Source organism: Camelus bactrianus, chromosome 3 (genome assembly GCF_048773025.1).
Source record: "Camelus bactrianus isolate YW-2024 breed Bactrian camel chromosome 3, ASM4877302v1, whole genome shotgun sequence".
NCBI classification, from domain to species: domain Eukaryota; kingdom Metazoa; phylum Chordata; class Mammalia; order Artiodactyla; family Camelidae; genus Camelus; species Camelus bactrianus.
Window position 1 is genome coordinate 88,916,887 of NC_133541.1, and position 8,541 is coordinate 88,925,427.

Genomic DNA, 8,541 nt, shown 5'->3' on the forward strand with positions numbered 1-8,541 from the left:
TTTATGTGGAAGGTTTCAAAACAAACTATATCTTTTCCTGAAACAACGTGTAATTGAAATTCAATGTTTTATATAGAGAATGCAATATCTTTTAAGGCTGTATTTTAATTTGATTTGAAATATAAACTACATTATCTACTCATAAAAAAGAATATATAAACACAGATAAGTATATAATGATTCCTCATACTTGTGAACTTAGGTTTGGAAAAACTAATATTGTTGGGATTTTACTGGGTTAGAAGTCAATGACAGAAGCTTTTTATAAAACCAGCCTTGTTGAATGTTTTATCACAGGATGTATAATTCAGCACCCTTTAAGGATACATTGCATAAGTAAATTATACCAGCACTAAAATGCATGACATGGGTTAAAAATACATCTTCCTTGAGCTATCATTAATGTAACATTTTTCTTTTCTCTGACCTCTAAAATCTTACTTTTTATTATACACTATATATCTGTTTTTAGTTCATGAATGAAATGGGACCACTTTTTAAAAAAATAAATTCAGTTATACAGCAAGGCCTGTGTACCCTAATTGAAAGAAAATGTAAAATATGACAAATTCATATAGAGATCTGACCTCTGAGATGTACAGAACATTACTAGTAAATAATATCTTCTTGTAAATGTACTCTGATGAAAGAAAATCCAAAATGATATTTTCCATATTATCAGAACCGTGGCATACACTGATAGAAAGGAATTCTGCTAGACCTAACACTATATAACTACATTTACTTTCAACACAAGAACCTTAATCTTTCTACTCACTCAAAGAATGCCGACTTTTCTTGTACAGTAGAAATTTGAGAGATTTGGGCATTGTAAAAATGAAATACATTTTTCACAATCATCTGTGGTCTATAATTTCTAAATTTTAACATTCTGACATCAAAGATAATGTGAAATATAATAAACATAACCTAGTTTGGAGTCTGTTAGACATACCTTGGAACTTTACATATGTTTTCAAAATTATTCTCCCCAAAGTTTTCTGAGGTAGCCATCACTACCTTTATTTCATAAATCAGGAAACCAAGGCTCAAAACACTTGTCCACAATCACAGAACTGGTACAGAGGAGCTCAAATTCAGTTTAATGGAATTTCATAGGATGAAAAGTGAGAATGCTTCTCCTCCATGCACTCAGAACCACTGTTTTTATATGAGACTGGATGTGATTGTTAAATAGGTATTCTTGTAAAAAGAGAGTGAAATTACATTTACTGCTGTGGTTCTGCCTCACTTTGTACATATGATACTATATTGTGATTCATTTCATGTCAATTTCCCCCTTAAAATCTACCACTAAAGTGTTATTCAAAATGACTGGGGCTGTCTTGTTCATTTTATATCTCCAGCACCCAAAAGAATGCCTGATTTACAGAACAGTTATACGAATAAACAGATGAATTACTGCATCAAAAAATAATTGCTTCACCTTAGAAGACTGAGGAAGACTTGGACAAAAATCCAATCCAAAATTACTTCAGGAACTGTTAATAAGAAATTAACCAGAGAAAAGTGATCACAGGGCTTGCCAGCTCTCCAGGTTTATCCCTACTCTGTTCTTGCCAGGTTTATGTTAGCTCCACTCTGATTCCATATCCTAATACACCAAGCAATGTTCATATCACTGAGTTTTGTTTTCTGAGATTATATCTGAAGTATATAACAAATAACAATCACTCTGAGCTCTTTCATGGATTCAAGAATTCACTTACTTACTCCACACACATACTTACTGAACACTTCCTGGGTAACAGGTGCTAGGGATACAAACATGAATAAAATACGGTTCTTACTCATCATAAACTCACAGTTTAGCCACTGGAACAGCCTGTAGAAGACTGTAATACAATGGTTTAAGTGCTATAGATGTGAGTTCAAGTTACTAAGGAAGACTCGAAGAGGGAATAATCAGAGAAGATATATGAAATGGGTCTTGTTAGAAAAATAGGAATTTGCCAAAAGAAAGAGTAAAGTAGGGCATTCTAGGAAAAGGGTTAATGACATTTAGGGTTATCCTCACATGGTGGCCATAGCGGGTTAACTGGATATGTGTACACATCCCAGCATGAATGGTACAACACTGTCTGAAATTTTTTAAACTAGCCTAGGCCGTACTCATGTATTTGATGCCTATCTACTCCTTCTGCTCCTAGCTTTGCTCTCTTCTAGATTTCAGGACTTTAATTTCTCCTGGACTAGCTTCTGACTCTCTTTGCCAAATTTTGTTATTGACATCTCGGTGATCCTACTATGGCAAAAGCACCTTGATTAGATACAAATCAACCCATTACCACGTGAGCTGGAAACCTGAATAGCATTCTGCTAGACAACGTCTTTGCTCAGCTCCGTGTAACAGGCACCAGATCTCAGTTGGCCTTGGACAAGTCACCTTCCTTTCTGTATCTTGGTTTCATTACTTTAAAATTATAGGCTTCAACTCTTTGCTCAAATGACACCTTTTCCCACAAGGCTTATCCTGAACACCACATCCAATAAAGCAAATTGTCCCTGCCCTTCATCATCCATTCATACAATCCTAATTCCCTTAACTTTACTCTATTTTTTCACAAAATTCCTCCCTAGCACTTATGATCTTCTAAAACTCAATACTACGTACAATTTACTTATATATTATTGTGTAGTTTATCCTTGCCTAAAGAGATCTGGTCTTTGCCCTCTGCTCCTGAGAGGTAATCTCTAAACCCTTGGCATATTCTGACTAGTGAAAGTGTTTTTGTTTACCTGGGGGCTGTGGCATATGCAGGAAAGTATAACAATGTGAGTTTTGGTGGAGACTTTGAGTCACACAGTATCAGCTCAACCCTATAGGGGCTGGAGACTAAGGTGAGCCATGTGGGCAGCTGACCACGTCTATGTAATGAGACCCCATAAAGATTCTGGACATCAAGTCTCAAACGAGCTTTGCTACTTGGCAATACTTTGTGCTTATTATGATACGTCACTGTCGGGAGGAGTTAACCATGCCCATGACTCCAGTGGCAGAGGACAACTGGAAGGGCCACATTTATAGCCCTGATGGGCTCTGCCCCCATGGTTCTCTTTCCTTTGCTGATTTTAATCTGTATCTTTTTGCTGCAGTGAACCATAACCATAAGTATAACAATGCTCAGTGAGTTCTGCTAGTCTTTCTACTGAATTATCAAATCAAACGGTGTCTTGGGTCCCCACACTCACAACTGGTATCAAAGTTGAGGGTGGTCTTAAGGACTATTCTCTAACTTGGCAGTTACATTCCTGTTTTATTATAGGTGCCCCTTACTAGAAAATAAACTTAAACTCCACATGGTCAAGGATCTGTGTGTTGTGTTTACTAATCTATCCCAACAAATTAGAATAGTGCTTGCAGAGAGTAGCTACCCTGTAAATGTTTGTTCAATGACTGAGTTGAATGTATTCTACTGGTTGACTTTCATCCTGTCTTTTATTGCTATTACTAAATGATACAGAATTTCAAGGTTTTTGTCACATTACATCATCTAGTTTCCCATTGAGTTTATTTTAAAATATAGAAATGCAAAACAGTTAAGAGCCTTCTTTTAATATTTTTGTAGAATGGAGGGGAAAGTTTTAAAGGAGGCTTCTGATTTTTGCAATATTTATAAAAGTTGCACAAAAGCAGTCGGGTTAAGAGAATGCTCACTGCTCCTCTAAACTCCTTTGTCTGACTTGCTAATATCTGAATCTTCCTTCACACCTGAATCATAATAAATAGACATAAATAAATACATAGTTGCCAAAGGTAGGAAGAGCAGTAAAAAGAGACTTAGAGAAAAAGTAAGCAGACATAGGCACAACCATGTCACTCTGGCACCTAAACAAATGTTAGTATCTGAGAGGCTACTGAGAATTTTGCCTGAGAAAGGTGGATGCTTTGGACCTTTTGATAGTTTTAAATTGTCATTCTTTGTTCAGGGATCTAGCTAAGAAGCTGTATAGAACTTCAAAAGAGGAAATGTGAATTAAAGCCCAAATCAAAGATGAAATTATTCTCTTGTCTTGGTCTATTGATTTCTTATGCTCATGGCAAGGAGATTTTTTTTTTTAAAAAGCTGTTAATCTTGTTCATATTACATCAATAGTGTAAAGGCTGAGAGAGCACCAGGGATGTTTAGAGGCCAGTTCTACTACATCAAAATTACTCTGCCTAATAAAATGTCACAACATGTGTGCTTATATGTGATGCCTGACCTCACCACTGCTGAGTCAATTAATCTGTTTTAAGGTACATTTAAAACAATTTCAAAACATCTATGCTCTCAATAATAATTCTAATCTGTTATTTAGATAACCTATGGTGACAGAAGCATTCTGAGTTGGCTGTTACTGCTATGTACACATGACTATGGTCCAGAACAAAAATATTGCATCTTGCTATGGCTTGACACATACCTATTCCATTTCTTTGATAATAATACTAATTTACACCTCATTACTGAGGTAATAGTAAATATAAAAACATTTTTAAAAGTCAACCTTATATTTCAACATTTTGATAAAATCTTCTAACATTCTATTTATGTGCTCCCTTCTCAGTTCACACTGTCATTGTTTTTCAGAAATCTTTGATTCATATCTGGCTGAATTATTGCTAGGGAATTCCATTATTGCGATGATGTTTTGAGTCTGGTTCCTTTGATGCAGCCATTTTGGCAGCTGGGAAGTTTTAATGTTACCACTCAGGGAAGTTAGAATATGAAACACTTTGGGTCTTCTCAGCAAGCACAATTAGTGGATATCAATCCCCAACCAGAGATATGATGGCAAGAAACATATACGCAGTATATAGCATTCTGGTAGAAATGCAGCACATCCAATCACAGCAAACCACTGAAATAACTGGTGATCTTGATAATCCTGAGCCCACTGGAAGGCAACAAGGAAGGTATTGGCAATGAACCAGAAAATGAAGAAAGCACACGTTGACACAATTGACAGAGAAATCAGCCATTTCTTCCACATCCTAAGATCTGCTACTCATTTTACTTGCCAATAAACCCAATGAGGCTTTGGAGATAGGCTGGAGGCATAGACTGCTAGATAATTCTCTGTTGAGGACAGGTTTTAACCACACAGGAGAAAAAAAAAATTTCTTTTCATTCCGAAGAGTTCTGGTTGAAAGTAAAACAAATTTACAGAAGATATAATGCAAAATATACATGGAAAGCTCACTGGTTCATACCACCTCTGGTGTGTCAGAAGATGGGGACTTACATAAAAGCTTGGGCTAGTGAGCATGATAGAGTAAAAATCCCAACTATGTTTAAATGCTCTTCTCTACTTTTCTTGTTAAGAAGAAACAATGGAACAGGAGTAAAAGATAAAGACTGAATAGACTTTAGTGAGAGATTTTTATAAAACAGAATTGACTTTGAGAATAAGTCTTGGTGTCAAAGATATGGATTGTACATATAAGGATAGTAAGGCCATTTTCCTTTCTCAAAGGATCATCTCCAGGTAGTCCTGAGTCAGAGACAGCAACAGCTCAGAAAACAGGAGCAGCCCAGGAAAGCTTGGTCATGCCAAGGCAGAGTGGTGGCATCCTGAAAGCAGTCACTAAGAGTGCATGGGACGTGGAGGAGAACGTGTGTCAAGATCACAATCATGTTATGATGGAGTCAGAATGTTTCAGATCCATCTGCCTAAATCTACCATGTGGCCATTTCTACTCTAGAGCCTGTCTGCTTTCTAGATAACTACCCACAGAACAAAGTACTCTCGGTACTTGAATCATCAAATCTATCTGCAATTTCTGTTAATCCTAATTTCAAGATAGAGACTGGGTAAATGTCTGAACAAAGGGCTTCCTTTCCAAGAACCCTTTTCACTATTCATTGTTTATTCTACCTCTGACTCCAACTTCTTATAGTTCAAGGAATCTTTTTTAGTTATAGGGAAAGGAAACTTTGCTCTGAGTTGCCGCATGTTTTCATAGCATTGAGTTCCCTTGGGTCTTATGATTTGGGAACCTAAATTATTTCTCAGCTTTTCATTGTAACAATCTCTTTCAAAGGCATATATGTGACAAGTTCTGGCTCCTGACCAAATGGGAAATAGGTCAGGTTTATAGGAAATATAAAAGGAAAAGCCACAAGTTATTATTTCAAAAATATTATCCTGTACAGTGTAAGGGACTTGCTGTCAAAAGGGGAAAAAAAAGCCTCCACTATTGTCATAATACAAGAAACTGGAGAACTCAGCTGCCAAGAGAACAAAGAATCTGTTCAGATTAGAGACAGAAAGAGCTACACCATCTCATCACACACCAAATTATGTTATCATTCATTCAACAAATATTTAGTGAGCACCTGTGTTTCTACTCTGTACCGGGTTGTAAGTTCTTGGGATACAGCAATGTATAAAATAGACAAAATAATCCCTGCTCTAATAGAGTTTATACCCTTGTGACAGGAGACAAAAATTAAGCAATATAAATAAGTGAAATGTGGTATAATAATGTTAAATATTATGAATAAAACTTAGCAAGGAAGGGAAATAAAAACTAAGAAGTATCAGAGTTTTAAATAGGCAGTCAGAAAAAAAAGGTCTTGCTTAAAATAAAGGTATTTAAATAAAAACATGAAAGAAGTGAAGGAGAAAGTCATGTGGATTTTAACAGTGATGATAACTGAAGGTCACAATTATTGATCATTTGGTAATAAACTATGCATTGTGCTAAAATTGTTACATGTTTTATCTCATTTACTCTTGATAACATCTTTATGACCCAAATACCATGATTAATTCTATTCACAGTTGAGAAAAAAATTGAAAATGAATTTCTACTTTAACATACCTAGTTAATGACTAAGCTCAAATTTGAACAGTCCTAGCTGATATACAGTCTCTGAACTTGACTGTGATGCTCTGCATGTAAACAGTTGTTACGCCCAGAGTCTAGAAAGATGTTCAGTCAATTCCTAGAGAGAGCCCTGTGTTATGTACTAACTTACTTCAATTCAGATGATTGTATTTAATATGTCTTTCCTGCTCTGTTCATTCACCTTTCAGTTTGTACAGTTTATCTAAGATCATTGTTCCCAAAGTGTTTTACCTGTGGCCTCCTTTTATTTTTCCTATTCTTAATTTACCCTGGCAAGGGCCTTGGTTTAACCTGCCACCATCCGCTGTTTTGAGGGCCAGAGAGCTTCATGACGCCCTTGTAATGAAAGACAAGAAAATTGTTTTCCCAGTGTTCTCATGTTTTTTTTAGAACATAGCACTATTCTTTTGCTTATACTGATCCCAGTTTCAACATAACTTCAAAGTGTGATTAGACTGAAAGATTCCCTCCCTAAGAGGGGTGAGTATAGGAACAACAAAAGGGAAGAAAGGAGTCAGAGAACTAGATTATTCCATATTAAGTAGGCAGCTAGCATTCTGAGAGAAAATTGGAAGGAAGCAAACATTATCTACAAAAATCAACTGTTAAAGAGTAACAAGTAACAGGTCAATCCAATAGGTTCACAGAAAGAATAAACATACTGTAGAACCCATTCTAGAATTCTGTTTTAACAAAACTCACTCTCATCTGAGACCATTACATATTTAACTTTCATATATATTATATCATCATGATTCAGTGAATATGATATACCCAGTACATTAAACAGTCTGAACTCGGCAGGGTACAAATTTGAAATTATTGTATTTTAATTCAATCACTGCTTTCTCAGTCCTATTCCTTTTTATATACAAATAGCTCAGAGATAGATCAGCAATTGTATTAACTAAGGAGACACCCAGTCAGGAAATGACTTACCACTTTTTCCTGCTTGTAGTCATTTCCACTCTCTGAGTGGTTCTCCTGAAATTTTCTTCCTTGATTTAGGAGTTCTGCTACCCATATTAGGTCCAGTGCACAAGTGAAGTTTATTTAGCACATGCTGTCCTCAGATGTTAACCACATTTCTGAGACAATAGCAAAAACTCCATTCAAAACTCTGAAACAAAAAATATTAAAACTGTTTTGGCTTCAGATAATGGCAAAATAGTTTATATCAGAAAACTCTCCTACCAATAACAATTTAAAATGCTAGACAAAATATTTTAAAACCTCTATTTAAAAGTGCTAGGGACTGGGTAGTAACTAGAAAAGTTGGGATACGTGAAAAAAAGTAACTGTATAGGATGTGATCCATGTTTAACTGTTTTATGGGTTTGCTTGTTTTTTTTTTAAATTTTACCCTTGAGGGCAGTCTCTAGATTTGCTGAGTTAGATAACAGAGCCTCATCAGAACATAACAGCTTTACTGGGATGATTAGTCAGAGGAGCTGAAAGCTTCTGGAATAGTATGAAATTGAATGGGAAAGCCTATTTAAAAAAAAAAAAAAAAAGGGATCCACAAAGAGAAAGATTCAAAATCTGAGTACATACTCTGCAAAAGTACTTAGCTGACTCCTGAACTACATAGCCCAGAAGAGAAACTTTAAAAGGTCCAGAAAAATCAACAGCTATAAAGTTAAGGAGCTGACTGGTGCTTTCAGAAGCTGCCTGCCACTTAG

The 8,541-nt window shown here is 35.8% G+C and overlaps 1 long non-coding RNA gene across 1 annotated transcript in view; it reads right to left on the bottom strand.

Moving 5' to 3' along the window:
* LOC105082070 (uncharacterized) overlaps nt 1–7,965 on the bottom strand; it is a 788,258-nt gene extending 780,293 nt beyond the window's left edge. The window contains exon 1 of the long non-coding RNA XR_012505614.1: nt 7,799–7,965. This is a non-coding gene — a long non-coding RNA (uncharacterized LOC105082070). The remainder of the gene's footprint in view (nt 1–7,798) is intronic.
* Between the last annotated feature and the right edge of the window lie 576 nt (nt 7,966–8,541).